General features: G+C 25.5%; 1 protein-coding gene across 6 annotated transcripts in view; it reads right to left on the reverse strand.

The window, feature by feature from the left end:
* Nucleotides 1-10,760, reverse strand: part of LOC129611049 (longitudinals lacking protein, isoforms A/B/D/L) — a 115,886-nt gene extending 105,126 nt beyond the window's left edge. For 3 of the 6 annotated variants that reach the window (XM_055523968.1, XM_055523967.1, XM_055523966.1), the window contains exon 1: nucleotides 10,396-10,758. The gene's annotated coding sequence lies outside the window, so the exon portion shown is untranslated. Of the gene's footprint in view, nucleotides 1-10,395 lie in introns of all 6 variants that reach the window. The other 3 variants (XM_055523969.1, XM_055523970.1, XM_055523964.1) reach the window with 2 other exon arrangements.
* Between the last annotated feature and the right edge of the window lie 6,751 nt (nucleotides 10,761-17,511).

Consider the following 17,511-nt stretch of genomic DNA (forward strand, 5'->3'; position numbering starts at 1 on the left):
TTAGAAACAATTTAAATATTTGCCTTATGTCTCGTAGTTAAAAAATAAAATAAAGTTAAAGTTAGAAAATGTGTTAACTGTTCGGCCACTAGTGCTTTTACCCTATACCGATGTGATGCGTTTACTTTGCTGATGCATTATTTTATTTTTGGACACTTTCTAAATCATGTTTTTGGCGTTCATTTTGAAAAGGTTTTGTATTAAAATATCAAAATTATTAACAACTGAAAATATATTAAAATTTTGTTTTTAATTTCAATTAAGTTCTGGAGATTTTAATATAATAGAACATTTAAAAATATTAATATCGTGCATAAAGAAATAATTAACTTTGTTAGTTATTGAATTAAAATAAGAAATTATTTGCTTCTCAGCTTCCACTTAAAAACTTTGCATCAATACAAAATCGGAAAACAAATTGATACACAGCTGAATTAAATTAATATGATGCTCAAACGATGTTTATTTTTGACATTTTTGGATACCACTTTAAAATATTGCCGTATTGATGCATTTTCGTACGTAATTTTTACATGATTACGCATCGATGCTGCATTTTTAATTTCCGATTATATCCATAATTCATATCTCACTTTGTGGTTTTACTGTTTACGACAAAATAATTTTAAGGCGTCGGTTTCATTAAGAAATATTTATATTAAATTAAAATTGTTAAAATGTTAAAAATATATATATAAGATTGCAAAATAGTTTTTTTTCCCAGACTGTGTTTTGTTCCTAATGTTTAAAAGGTAAATGTTAAAGATTTAAAAATATTTTCCTCTCGCAAAAGCATTTTTTCTTCTACGTTATACCTATTTAGCACAAATTTACATACATACCTAAATAATTTTTTTTTCATAGTGTATATTCAAATATGTAAACATATTCAAATCCGTATCATAGTTTTATTCAAATGTAACACATATATTAATTACACATTTTTATACCTACATACAGTCAGTCAAAGTGAAAATGATACACTATTTACAAAATCATTTACCAAAGTTTTTTTCTTAATTTTTAATTGAATTCTGAACTTTTGTTAGCATAAATTTCTTCGTTGGTAAGTAAACTAAACAAATACAAATTTTAAAAAACTTAGCATTTACCGTTAGATTATAAAGAACAAAAAACCAGCAAAAGTACAAAATTATAGTCAAAGTGAAAATGATACACATTCTTATTACTAAAAATTTACCGTTAGAATATATTTATTTTTTTTGGAATGCAATAAAATTGATCTTATTTGTTCTTTTAAAGTGTTTAGAGAAGTGTTTAAAAAACTTTCGGGCTTAAAAATTTTAAATTATAATTTTTTTTAAAAATGGGTAAGCAAACGTCTTATGAGGAAAGAGAACTGGTCATTCATCACCATGGGCTTGGAAAAAGCATCAGGGATATTGCACAAGTTATAAATAGAAGCGCGTCAACTGTTCAGCATATTTTGGAGCGATATAGGAACAACCAAATTGCAAATAAGACTAGAAAAAGTCCAAAAAAAGCTTTTGATGAGCGTTCAGAGAGATGGATTATTAGAAAAATAAAAAAAAACCCAAAGCTAAGTGCACCTAAATTGCGTGTAGAAGTTGCAAAGCATTTAAAAATTGACGTATGTACTGAAACAATTCGTAATGTTTTACGAAAATACGAGTATCATGGCAGAATTTCAAGGAAAAAACCATATATCAGTCACAAAAACCAAAAACTTAGATTCGAATTTGCTGAACGCTATAGTTCTAAAGAAGACTCGTTCTGGAATAATGTTATTTATACCGACGAAAGCAAATTTAACATTTTTGGGTCAGATGGTAAGTGCAAAGTATGGAGAAAAAAGAACGAGGAGATGAAACTCAAAAATTTAACTGCAAGTGTAAAGTATGGTGGTGGTTCGGTGATGGTTTGGGGGTGTATGGCGGCAAGCGGAGTTGGTAATCTACATTTTATTGAAGGTAAAATGGACAAGATGATGTATTTAAATATCTTGAAACAAAATCTTCAAGAGAGTGCAAAAAAATTAGGTCTGGAACATACCTTTGCCTTCTACCAAGACAATGATCCCAAACATAAATCATTTCTTGTTCGAGAATGGCTGCTGTATAATTGTCCCAAGGTAATTGAAACTCCCCCGCAGTCGCCAGACTTGAATGATATCGAACATGTGTGGGATTATTTGGACGACAAAGTCAGACAACATCAAATTAGGAACGCAAATCACCTAAAACAAGTGCTGAGCGAAGAATGGTCGAAAATTCCAACGGATTTTACAAAAAAGCTGGTTTCTTCGATGTCAAATAGATTAACTGCTGTTAGATTAGCAAAAGGACTACATACCAAATATTAAAACGTATTTAAGAATATTATTTTACTGTGATTCCTATACTGTATCATTTTCACTTTGACTAAAAATTTGAAGTTTTGTTATTGTTTTTTATTTTGTAATCTAACTGTAAATGTTGAAGTACTGAAGTTTTGAATTTTTTTAGTTAACATATCAATGCAGTAATTTACGTACATAACATAACTAATTTTGATTTAAAAATAAAAAAAAAATTGAATTAAAACTTTTTTTTAAAGGTGTATCATTTTGACTTTGACTCACTGTACATATATTTCCTTTTTTAAAACAAAAAGCTTTGTTACTTCTAAAATTTCTGCTTACTATAGAAAATATTTTTCCATTTTATTTCATAAATCTTTTCAGCTTTCATTTAAAAAAATAAATTTTCATGCATATTTATATGTGTACGAACGTATATATTACAGATTACAGCTATAATTTATTTACGTATGTTTCATCAAACCCAAAAAAAAAAATTTTTTCGTACACGAGTTCAAAGTATTTACGATATAATAGTAACATTTACATATTTTTATATGTATATAAAATAGCAAATATTTATGTTTGTGTAAATTTTTTTTTTATCGTTAAAGCAAAAACAAAAAAAGAAGTATTATCAATTAAGCGACCACCATTCGACAAAAACAACCTGATACGTACTGAAAATATTAACAACGGAAATGACCAAAATATTCCTCGAAATACAAATTTTACATTAATATATAAAATAAACTGATCATAATTCACACACACACAGCAGTATCATGTTTTTCCTTATACACATTTATACAATGATAAACCCATATAAAAACGTATAAAAACAAATATTTTCTAAAAAAAAAGAAAAAAAAAAAGGTTATTCGATGTACACGTGTATGTATTCAATGCTAAACTGTTAAAGTGAACAAAATACTTCGAATAAAATAAACAATATCACGAAGAAAATTGAATCTCCCCTCCAATAAAGAACATTATTTTTTATTGTTTTTGTTTTTTAATTTATGTATTTAAATTCAACTAACGTATTCTTTTTTTTGTTTTTTCAATTTATATTTACGTGAAAATTAGAAAACATAGCTTTAGAAACACAAATATCTATGTGTACGTATGTAACTAATATTAAGTTTTAATTTTTATAAAACTTTAAAAAGTTCTTTTAATGTCGAAATTTTGAATAATTCGAAAAATTTCTGAAAACTTGTTCGAGAGGCATTCATTTAAACAAGAGGCATTCGTTTAAACAGAAAAAAAATGTAATTAGTTGTTAATTAGTTTTTATAAAAAAATTTTAGTTCTATAGCAAAACAACAATTATGTCAAATTATGCAGGGGTTTAAAAAAAGTTGATTTAAGAGAATTATGCTTTTGATTATTCAAAATAAAAACATTTGCTTGCCTAACTCAAACTACCATCTTATATTTTTTCATCTTAAATAAATAATAATAACGCACGAATTTTAGCGTGTAATTTTAAAATTTATTGGTTAGGTAACATAAAAATGTATTAGATATAAACTGTAATAAAACTTTGTTTTGAGTCGATTTAGATGACACGCATTCCCAAACACACATGAACAAACAAAAATAAGAATGAAACTTATTTTTCGGTTTACAAAAAAATATGATAATTTAATAAAAGCAAAAGAGGAGACAAAACTAAATTAAAATTAATTTACAAAGCTACAAATGTCTATGTTAATGTACAAGATATTTGTAGCTGTACATATATGTAAATATGTAAAAAAAGCCATATATAATATTTATAACATGAATCCACTCACACCTATCCATACGTGCATGCACACATGCTACCAATATATACATATATATATATATTTATTTATATATATATATATATATAAATAATCCATGCATACAAATATACATGCATTCGAATACACATGCATACGGACATTCATGCATACATACATTGTTCTACAGCACTTTTGTAGTTCATGAAAAAATTTTTTCTTATATAAAGGAAAACCCGATATTTGCCTTTCTGTACTTTAACAACTAAACGCATACTTGTATATTTTTTTATCTATTCAGTACATTTTTGTTATTAAAACTTTTAAGTACCCCATAATGAATTGAAAAAATCTTGCACTGGACATACATATGTAATTTATATTTCATTTTCTCTATACATATTTTTATTAACGTACACAATTTTTGTATAAATTTGGTTAGTCACTAGCAAAGCTTACATTACATGTGTGTGAACGGAAAAGCACAATCGATAATTTTATTTTTTGTTTTTATAAAAAATTTCTCCTGCAAAATATATGTAAGTACGTATTTCACTGAATACAAAACTAATTAATATGCGTTGGATAAGAATTCATAAGTATTTTATCTCAATGTTATATTTAAGTAGGTTTGTTAATACTTAAGTAGATTGTCTTCCATTTGCTAACAATTTTAATTTTATGTACATGTGTATATACTCGTAGCTAAGAATTTCATAAGAATTTGTGAAAAAATAATTATGTACTCGTATAACATGAATAGATTAAGCTGATTATCCATCAAGATTGGGACATTTCGGAAAATGTCCCAAACCCAAAATCATGTTTTAATTCATTTCTAAAAATTTTTTTAGAAATTAATTTGAAAAAGCGTGCTCTGAAAGCTAACAAAATACATCAATCACTTCGGGGAAATGTGAAGTAGTAATTTCCCCTTTACATATAGTGTTTATGGTTTAGATCGCTTTACTGATAAAAAAAACAGAAACAACTCAATTTAAATTTACGTTCCAGCATGAAAATTTTACTTCATGAGAATTAAGTGTTTGGGATCCTTAAAGCACAATGTATGTATGTGAAAAAACAAAGATTCGTTCTATTAAATTTTCCATCATGCATCAGATATTGTGTTCGCGACATTGTAAAAATATTTTGTCTATCAACGAACCTAATGCAACCCAAAAGAATCTTTCAAATTTTATTATTGTAAGTATAACATTGAATGAATGTTATATTTAATTTTGAGGCGACTGTATATATTTATATGCAGAACAGTATAATACATTTATAGAAGATATTATACTTTTTATAGTTAACGAGTTACTGAAACAAAATAAAGTATCTACAAAATTTTACATACAAAAATAAAATTTAAAACTTTCTATAGGCCTCGACCTCCATTTTTTAAAATATTTATGCTAACAATGTTCACTAAAAATTTATTCAATTTTGTATAACTGTACTTAATTTTACCAGAAAAATCTATGTATTCAAAAATAGAAGTTTCTCGGCCCTTTTCATTAATGTGTTTTTTATTTTATGTTTCAAAACGCACTTATATTACTTATTTATGTGTTAAGGGGGAGACGTTTTAGCATACTAATATATCTACATATACACATATACTACTATTTCTTTCCTTTTTTGAAAACAATACGATTTTTAAGGGAACAAAGAACGGCATAGATTTTAGCGCACACTCAGATTTTACCTCTTATATTGAGTTCATTAACAAATTTTATTTCCCAATATTAGAGCGAATGACAGTTATACCTTAAAGTCGATAACAATAAAAGATCCCCACGGCTTTTGAGTGAAGAAATATTAAATTTATTTAATTAATTTTACTTAGTTTTTATTTGTTTTTAGGGTATGTCAACAAAAAGAAGAAAGAAAAAAATAAATCTAGCAATATTTATCATTATATGTATTTGTGTAGTACGTGTTTGATTTTAAGATTTATGTACATACATTTTGTGTATAGAAAGAGATTTTTATTTAATATTGTATTTATGATATACCTGATCTGTATTGATTTTCCTTGACAATATAGTATATAACTGTATGTATAAGTATAGTGCTTATAATATTTAACATTTATTTCAATTTAATCTTTTACGTTTGAAAAATTATAATTTCACAAAATATGAAATCAAAATGAAATAAAATTTATATTATAAGAGATTTTCATAAACACAATGCTGCAAAACAATAATGTGATACATACGCAATATGTTTTTGACAGTTGTATAAAAACTTTTGTTATTTTGAATTTGCAGTATTGCGTTCATGAACAAAAATTGCCGTTAACAAAAAAAATTATTTATTTTTGGACCAAATAGTGGAAAATTCTATTTTAGGAAAAATACTTAATTTTTATTTTTCCAAAAACAAAAAAAGAAAACTAAAGCAAAAAGAAATTTTGTTATTTTCAAGTACAATAATTAACAATTAAAAGTGTAAAACCAAACTGCAAAAACTAGTAATTAAGATATTTTTGTGATAGATTAGTAATGTTTATGAACAAAATTGATTAGCAACATTTGTTTATTAATACAAATATTATGCAGCAGTTCTCGCTCTATATGGCGATATACTGTGTTTATGAAAAGGCTTAAAATGTATAAAACTCCCTTATACATTAATTAGGAATATATGTAGATTCATAAAAGAAAAAAAACAAATTTTATTGAAATATTCAACATGTTTCATAAATTGTACAAGCGATGTTAATTTTGATATTTAAATTATGCTCATTTTGAAAATTTTTGCATTTTTATTTACCTTATTTTAATAAAAGAAAACTAAACCATATTTCAAAAAAATAATAAAAAATTTAAGGTTCCACCTACGATTTGTTGCCTGCAATAATTTAAACATGGCTGTGGGACAAATTCATATTTTAATCATAAACATGTAAATATGTCCCCTGCTAAGACAACAATGTTTTCTTCCTCGAGTTATCGAATCTATATATTTTTTATGTTTAAATATGTTTAGACTGAGGCTTATAACGTTTATAAAATAAAAAAATCTGATGAAATAATTGCACATAACGCTAAGTTAATGCAACCAACCTGTTAAAGTTAATAGTAAATATATTATAATCTACATTTAAAAAGAAGTATATTTAAATATTTGCATGTTTCTGTCCTAATTCAATATTCTTGTATAATATAATATATATTGTCATACGTAAAGTATCCGTAACTTTAATAATGCGTTTACTACGTAAACTTAACAAAGTATCAAATTCCAACAAGTTTAGTAAAAGTTCTTGAAATTGTACACTTTTCCTAAATGCGTTTTATACATGTCAAATAAATATTATACATGTCAAATTATTTTGTTATTTCAGTTTAAAAACTATTTTTTAAACTTGAGTTGCTGTTAAAGCACGAAAAAGGAAAAAAATTAAGTCAAAATAAAAATGGCACCTACCCCCTATTGCACTAGGTAGGTACACCCGTGTATTACTACCTATTAGTGTTTGTTTCAGGAAACATTAAACTTTCCAGAAAAAAAAAACTTGTTAGCGTTGTCCTGGCTAGTATAAGGCCTCTTATTTTTTTTATAATTGGAGTTTACACTAGAAAAAAAAATTTTCTCTGTCCTTTTATGTTTTAAGGTATTGAATATAAAAATATCTTAAAAAATACATAAATATTTTAACCAATTTGAGACATTACAAAAATATGTACATATGTATGTAAAATTAACATTTTTATTTGTTGAATATATACATCATATACGAGTACAAATTATATTGAAGATGTATATAAAAATAGGTGTGCAAAGTATTTTTAAAATTTCTTTTAAACCGTGGATATATTAATACATGGATAGCTAGCAAATAACTTTTAAAGCTAACATAAAATATGTTATTTCTTTGTTTTTATTTTTTACAACATAAAGTGTTGCTAGAAAATGCTTGAATACACCATAAAATACTTAAAGCACACCTTCTTTGAACGAAATGCCGCTGCGATTATTTTCTGTTTAGCAAACAGAAAAACAAGTAGTTATCATTAGAAAATTAATTTTTTTATCTGTACAGTTATGAGTTATCTGCGTTATAGCATTTTATAAGCTTTACATTTTATAAAACGTATGAGAACTCAATCGTACAGTTTTGTGTTCATTTATCGTTGTTTTTAAATATTTTTAAAATGTTTGACAACAACATATACTTAGGCTGTTAACAGGTAAAGTACATGTGTGTGCAACAATGAACTGCAGAAAAAAATGCGAAACATCACTTTGAAAAATGTTTTATTATTTTTAAACTTATGAAGTCATAAAGTTTACTGCTTTAGCACACCACACAATAAACTTTAAACTTTTCTTCGGAATATTCGCAAAGAAAATTTTCGTTGCATTTAAAACACAACACTATATGGTATAATGCTAAAATTTGCTAAAACATAACATTTGGCATTATCAATTTGACGTAAAGGTACACTGCGTTAGGCTGCCTATGTATTATTAAATCCAAAAGTTAAACAAAGAAAGTAGATAATTACATGCCTTTAATCGCTCATTTCCCTCATGAATGTAGGTATGCACGAAAAAAAAATAGCAATAAAAAAACGTGTCTACAAACTTATTGGTTATCAATTAAAAATAAGTAAACAGGGCTTTATTGAAGTATTTTGAATACTGTACAGGCGACTTCGAAATAAATAAAACAAAATGAAAATATTGATTGCCTTTGCATATTTCATGCTAAAACTTTTGAGAAAGTTATTGAAAGTTTTGAAAGTAGACTCATATTTATGTATGTATGTATAGCTTGTTTATTTTAGAAAATTGTACACAAAATTCAGAAACTCCATTTTTCATTTTTAAATGGGTGAAATTTTTTTGGAAACAAAAAAAAAGAACCTGAAATCTTGTGTAATTTGCATATTGATGTACCCACTCCATTGTGAAAAATATATAAAAAAATTCATAACACAATAGTTTTAAAAAAAATCCTATACATATTTTGAAAATGATTGAAATTTCCTATACACATTTAATATTTGGAAAATGAAAAATATTTTCCAGGATTGTGAACTTTATGCTCGCATCGCACATAATTAAATGCACACAAAACTAATTTTACATATACCTGCCTACTTATGTTTTTTCCTATGTCAAAGAAACAAAAATGTATCTTTAAAAAAAATTATTTTCAATGTGCATACGCATATGCACTTACATCCATACTTATTTAATTTTTTTAACTTTAAAATTATTTAATGTTAAACAGAAATACATTTAATAAACTACCGCAATTTTAAATAAGAAAGAGAAAACACTATAAACGAAACAATGTATAAATCCATCCGTCTCGTCATAGTTGCTGTAAAATTAAAAAGATATACTTACATACACACATACATACATTAAACGAACAAAGCATAGGGATGTAGAGAAATTTAACATAAAAATCAAATCACATTTATATTGTATCTATGTAAATTTAATACAAACACAACCATATGTTTTACCTATCCCAACGCCAAAACCAAATAAAAAAATTAAAAACATTTTAAAAAAAAAAGAACCTACATAATAGGAAAAGAGAAAAAAAAAACCAATACATTCAGCTAAAACAAAATATGTACATAATCTGTACATTAGTCCATACTATATAATAGGTGTTATTTCAGTATGTACATATTTAATATGCGGAGCTAGCAATAATGTATGTATAACAATAGTTGGTACATACATATGCATGTACACATAATCAAATGAAAAAAAAAGTACCTACATATAATTATCGTATAAAATGAGTGAAAACTTATTTTCGTCAGTTTTCAAAATGGCGGATACCATCAATATGACGCCAGCTTTTTTCTACTTGAAGCATAATTTTTACTTTATTTCCCACCATATTTGAATTATGAAAATTTTTAAAAATTAAATTTAGGCTTGTCTTGATATTTCAAATTATGAAATTTATATAAAATTCATGCGAAACCTGTACACATTTACATACATGTGCAAATTTAAGAATTTTAAATAAAGAGAATTGTGTTCAGAAAAATTTTCATGGAAATTAAAGATGGCGGATCATTACGAAAATTATTTTAAATTTTCCAGGATTTATTTTAATTTCTAAAATTTTTACTATTTAAACATATTTTCTTTAATGAAAATTTTTTAAAACACTTCTATATTTATAATAAATTAGTTTTTTAATTAATATTATGCTTAAATTATAAAAATTCTTTTTTTTTAATGCTCTTTAATAATGGCGAATTTCCTTTTAAAACTTTGTAAATGTACAATTAACACATTAAATTCACTTACCTTAATATATCATTGCAAATGATTTTTTTGTTATCCAAATTTTGAAAATGTATTCTTTTCAAATGGAAAATATACCCCAAAATATTTGATTATTGGCTTGTTTAACTAGAAATAAAAGTATTATAGAGTATTCACAGCAGTTTCCTTTTATATTTTCTTGGTATGTAATTTCCATGTGTTTAATTATGTTAATATTTTTACATTTTTAATTTTATTTTGCAAATATGTTTATTTTTTTTATGTAAAATTTTATAGTTTTTTTTTTTTTTTTTTTTTTGCAAATTATAAAAAGACTAGAGCAAATGCCGAGGAGCTTCTGGCTTCACTCAACAACACAGCACAAAACTTAAACTTCAACTGAATTTTAATTTACAAAAACGCTTTTATGCTTCTCCTTCTGTATTTTTCACAGTTCTGCAAAGCGAAATTCATACAAATTCATATACAAATGCAACTATAGCAGAGCATACTCTTTTTCACTTTATATGCGACTGTGTTAGTATTTTTTTGAAATCTTTCAGCTGGAAGTTAAGTTTCAAGTAGTATTGTAACAAACAAGGTTGCCATTTAAGTAATTTCTTATTTGATTTGATAACCTTTTCGTCAAATCCTAAATTCTTGATATTGACATTTTTTATTTTAAAACAGAAAAGAGTGTTGTTTGTTGCTCATATTCTTCTTAATATTGAAAATACCATTTTTAATTAATTGCTCTTGAAAACGAAACATGTTTTCGAACTTCTTCGATAAAATTATTTTATTTAAATAAATGCTTTATTTCCCATTTAGCTTAAATTAATCAAAGAAGGGCTTAATATGATGTATACATTTGCATAGATTAATTAGCATAGGACATTTACTTATCGCATTCCATATAAAAAGGGAGGTTATGTTGTGACACTTCACTTCACATATCAAGTTTGTATGAAGAATACATTATATTTTAGGAAAGGCTTACAGTATTCCTTAAAATTTAAGGCTTTTGCAACGCTTTCCCAATTATATATTTTATCAGATTAATTTTTAAGTTTATATACATAATAAATACCACCTTAATTTGTTGGTAAAATTTTCTTAGCTTGGTAACTTGATAAAACGGAAATGTTCATTTTTTTTTACTCTTCTTATGGCAGCCCTTAAAATTTTCTGCACAATGTCTCCGTAACATATAAGTTATATGTATGTACGATATAAGTACACTTCAACTTTTTTCTTATGCCTTTATTATATTATATTATAAAATACATATTATTCGTATGCGTTTCATTTATAACATTGTTCATATAAATGTCTTCAATCTATTTTTCTCTACTGTCAACTTAGTTTATTTAAAATTAATGTCATCTTTTCACTTCAGAACGTTTTATAGCATCTTTCTTTTTTAAAATGCCACATAAATATTTTTTTTTGGAATAAAATACTTTTATAATTTGGTTTTTAGAATTTTTGTGATGTGTTTATTTCCAAAAAATAAATTTTTTTTAATCAGTTAAAATTTTGTTGTAATATTTTGTTGTAATATTTTGTTTAACCTATTATAATAAAATATAATTTTTATTTGCAAAAGGCAGTTTATAACGTACTTTTCCAAAAAATTTCAATAAAAGATTACAATATTCTATTTAATTGCTTTTTGTTATTAAAATTTTCATATGATTACATGCAGATACATGAATTTACTGCAGAAAAGTAATCCTGCTGTAATGCCATTATACAAAAAAATTGGTAGTTTCGATAAGTCCTACCAAATAAAACAAATTATATACATATTTAAAGTTTAAAATTTTAATAGAGGTTGATTATTTATCGTTTAGAAAAATTATTACGCATTCCCTGACATAATGTAATCATTGCATCATAATTTTAGAAAAAATTATACAGAAATGATCAAAGTCGGTACCATGTTAAATATCTTCTATTATGAAATAAATTTTACGATTTAATCGTAATAAAATTTATTACCATTACCTAGAAACTATTACAATATGAGGTGATGGATGTGGCTACCAAAATAAAAACTTTATTTTGGCAAATGCTTTATTTTCGCTTTTTGTTAAAAATAGTTTAATGAACTAAATAATTATCGGAAAAAAATTGTGTTTCTCAACTCTACAGATTTGCCTACACACTCACCTGCCGAGCTCTAAAATGATCGTGGCTTGCCGTTAGGAAGTGTAATGGCACGCTGATTGTGAAAACAAATAAAAATTCTGAAGGAACTTATAAATTTAGTCTTGTGAAGGAACTCATAAATTTATTTTACCATTAAGACTCTTCTATAAACCACGATTCAATCCATAAATAAACCAATTTAAAAAAACAAAATACAAGACTTTATTGGTTTACCTTCTGTACCAGCGTCACATACTTTTCTAAGAAAAACAAAGCAACATTCGGTATTAAAAGTCAATTTCAATTTGATAAGACTTGGAAAAAAGGAAGAGACTTAGCTGAAGTTTTTGGTTTCACTGTGTTTTTTTTTTTTTATCAAAATACGATTTTTTGGTAAGTACATGCGAGATAGAAATAAACATGCTCTTCCTTTAATATTTCTAATTCGTTCCTTTTACTAAAAGTGTTCAGAATTTAGTTTTATTATTGTAATATTTCTTTTTCTAATATTATTGTAACAGGTCTTTTCATAACAATTTTTATATAACTTTGGTATGAAATCATTGCGTCTAGAACTTTCTTTATATCCAACTAATTAGAAAATCTGCTATTATTTGGGTTAATGTCTTTACATCTAACAAGTCCCAATACTCAATTTTTTTTACGAAATATTACGAATTTTTGGCTTCGTTGCTGGTTTTTTCTTTAATTGCCACTGATCGTATCATATTTTTTATTATTTTTTTCTTTTTTTTTAAGTAAAAAAGAGTTTAATATTTTAAAAAATCTCAGGATGTTATACACATTTTTTAAAAAGCTTCCCATTTAAATTCTATTGCACGAAAAAGAAAGAAAGGTAGGAGGAAAGAAAAAATGAAAAAAAAAATTTCAAATTCATATTTCAGTATGGTTTCAAATGTTAATGAGGGAGGATGTATGATTTTTTATGCACATTTTGTTTTTCCCAATAAGGTAAGTTGAGTAGTGTCGGCTAACAAAAATGTTATTAAAAGTAATATAGGTTGACACATTTCAACAATTTGAATTATCTCATTTCGTTTATTTATACGTTACTTATAAAATTGCTTCAAATAATTTCAGTTAGATTTTAAGTTATTAAAAATAAATATGTATGTACCTACTTCCAATAATTTTTTTTTTAAATAATTATTTTAAAACTATTTCAAACATGTTATATTGACGGCTTAAACAATTTTGTTGTGCTCTTCTTTCATATTTTATTAGCAGGTAAACAAGAGCAATCTATTTATAAAATGGCTCTGCCTGCTAAGATACTAGTTATTTCAAAAATAAAAAAGATATTCGAATCCGGTCATAAAAATATATTATTGTCTTTTACAAAACCTTTTAAATATTTTTTTACTTAGGTAATATATTAAGTTTTAAAAATTTTTCTCAAATAAAAATAGAGGTAAAATTTGGAAGTATATATAAAATTTGTATTGGAAAAATAATATTTGATTGTATTTTAGATATTATTTTCTACTTCCCTTTTCAAATTTTTTCTTTACTATGTATTCATATCAATATTTAATAATTATCTTTTCATTGATTATATTTTCAACTTGTCACTACAGTTACTTCCCATATCTTGAGTTAACTTACCCTATTAGAAAAAAAAGCTGTTCACTTAACAATAATGAAATGCTTTCAGTAACATATAAAACGTTGAAGGCGAAGGTTGTGCTTGTTGTTTTCCGCTGTTTTTTATGTATTTAAAATAATTATGAATGAAAATATTAACATATTTTTTTGATTTTTCAAATATATTTTCTAAATTTTACCTGCTTTATAATAAGTGTGAATTTATTTTAATATTTCTTCTCAAAAAATAGCCACTTCGATTTAAAAAAACCCATATAAAATAAGGTCGTGCTTTCAAGTTTCTCTCTTCGCATTGGGACTTGTTAGATATAAAGACATTATTTTTGGCTATTTCATAGGCATTATGAGAAACTTAATCGCAACTGTGAAAAGAACGCAATTGTATTATTGAGAGAATGTGAATTAATGATAAATTATTTCCGTTATGTTTTTTAGACATTGTTGTGTCATGTTAAAAACTTTTAAAAGAGTATCTTTCCTTTATTTTTCTAATAGAATTTCCTATTTACCCATTTACGCGAAAACGTTTTATAAATTAGGAGCTCATATGAATTTGACAATCCATTATTTAAATAAGCGAAAATTTGAAAGAAGGCTGCTTAACAGATTCTATAAATTTTTTAAATTTAATTTATACTAGAAGCCCCTAGCACAAAGTTCAAATTTGTTTAAAAATATTGAAACAAAATTAAGACATGAATGTATATATTATCGCATAATATAATAATAATATGCATAATATAAAAATCGTGCAGCACTGCACTACTTCTAATTTTGCCTTAAAACCTGTATTATGTTAATAAATAGTATGTTTAGTATGAAATTCCGCAAAATACATTGATATTAAAATCAATCTTCTATACTATGCCATAAAAAATCATATAGGTTTCAATTAATAATCCTACACAACGGTATACTGATGATTAATAGTCAGATTTAGCGTTTTCAAGTAATAGGTGCCCAATCACAAAAATTTGAACTGAAAAACTGAAAATTTCTTCTTCTATAACTTCATATAAAAGTTCAATAAAAGTTTCCAAACACAAGTTTGCTCTAGCTCCAACAGCTTCGGAACTATAATGGATATTCGTAGGATTGACTTTTTTCATTAAGATTAAAGAGTGCTTTAAAACTTGAACCGGACCACCGTGTATTTTCTTACTTGAAATGCTAATGATCTGTTAGCAGACAGATAATGCATAGGATCTATTTCGCATAGGATGCAGGTGTGTTTTGTTTTTTTTCCAATAGTATTTTCTGAGAAAAGTTCTTGAAAACTTTTTTGGCCAATTAAATTATAATCTATGAGTAGTATAAAAAAAATTAAAAAATCCCTATGTTCTCGTCTTTGAGTATGGATGTAATCGGAAAGTAAAATGTGAATCCAGCGTCGATGCAAAGAAAGCTGGTAATGCTATACCCATGTGATGCGTTTACTTCGCTGATGCAATATTATTTTGACATTCTTGGACACTTTCTAAATCAAACGCTTTTTTGCATTTATTTTGAAAAAGTTTTGTTTTAAAGTATTAAAATTGTTAACAACTGAAAATCTATTAAGAAAAATTTTTTAAATTCAATTAAATTTTGCAGATTTTAATATAATGGAACATTTAAAAATATTAACACCGTACATAAAGAAATAATAAACTTTATTAGTTATTGAGTTAAAATAATAATTATTTACTTCTCAGCTTCCATTTAAAAAACTTTGCATTAATACAAAATCACAAAAAAAATGATGCACAGCTGATTGAATATGATACGCATACAATGAGTATTTTTAATATGTTTGGATACCAAACTTTAAAGTATTACCGTACTCATGCATTTTCGTATTCTAATCACATGCAGAAAATTTCTAATCATATTAAAACAATATTAAGAATGAACGATATGCAGTAGATTTTATTGCAATCTTATTCAATTTATGAACAAAACCTGTATGTACTCGTACTTTATACGATACAATTTTACGAATACGATACACAAAACACAGTATGTGTGAAAATTGAGAATGCATTTTTTTTTCATTTCTTTTTGTTATGTTATGTTTTCGGGTATAGTCGGAAAGTAAACGAAAATGTGCATCAATGCAGCGTTGATGCAAAAAAAAGTTGCTGATGCTATACCGAATTGATGCGTTTGATTTGCTAATGCAATATCATTTTGACATTTTTGGAAACTTTCTAAATCATGCGTTTTTTGACGTTTATTTTGAAAAGGTTTTGTGTAAAAGTACTAAAATTATTAACAACTGAAAGTCTATTAAAAAAAAGTTTAATTTCAATTAAGTTTTGGAAAATGTAGAATTAAGTGAAGCGGAATATATTAAAAATTTTCTTTCATGGTAATACTCGTACTATACCATGCGTTGCCTATTAAATTGGCTTTTTGGTAAAAATATTTTTTGGTGAAATTTGGAAAATATGAAAAAATGTGCAAAAAATTGCAATTTTGCATAACTGCAGTAGCATTAAAAAATATTAATTTTGAAGATATTTTTCTATGTAAAATTTAAAAATTTTAACACAACATATATGAATAAAAACCCTTCATTTTGAAGATAAACCTTCACTTTTGGCAGCACGGATTATAATACAAAATACAGAAAATCTAAGAGACAACGAAAAACAAACGAAAGAAAATGTATTATGTTATGTACACAGGGCTGTCGTTTGATTTTTTGGATGGGATCAGAAATATTCAAAAAATGGAGCAATTTTTAAAAAAGTCGATCCAATTCCTATATTTCATAAAAAAAACGATTTATTATCGTACGAATACAAAAAAATTGAAAAAAACAAAAATAAAAACTTTGAAAAAAAATTATAAACAAATTAAAAAATATCACAATGAAAAATAATATTTTTTACAAGAAATTTCATATACGTTTAAATACATTTTTTAAAATTTAGGCTCTACTTATGGTGGTCAGAAAAAAACTTAAAATATTAACCTCATAGAAACGTTTATGGCGTTTTTTTCTGATCATATGTCCAAAAAAGCACAAGCCTCCTCCGTTATATTGACCAACATTAAGAACTACTCCCACATAGTTAAGATATTAAAAGAAGAAAGAATAAACGTTAAGGTCAATATGATGAATAATGACCAATTAAAAATAAATGTGGAAAATGAAAATGAATAAAGATTACAAACAAAAGCTATAAATAAGGCTATACTGGAGCGGCACACGTATGAGAATAAACTGACGAGGCCAGTTAAAGTTATGGCTAGAAATCTCTATCTATCGTGTGAGCCAGAGGATATAAAAGAAGAGCTTATTAGCAAAGGCTTTAAATGTCTAGATGTTGTAAATAAAATCAAAAGGAAGAAGGAAAATGGAAAATATATTTCAGTAAAACTTCCGCTTTT

This window comes from Condylostylus longicornis, unplaced genomic scaffold (assembly GCF_029603195.1).
Source record: "Condylostylus longicornis isolate FDR11 unplaced genomic scaffold, ASM2960319v2 ptg000048l, whole genome shotgun sequence".
Classification (NCBI taxonomy): domain Eukaryota; kingdom Metazoa; phylum Arthropoda; class Insecta; order Diptera; family Dolichopodidae; genus Condylostylus; species Condylostylus longicornis.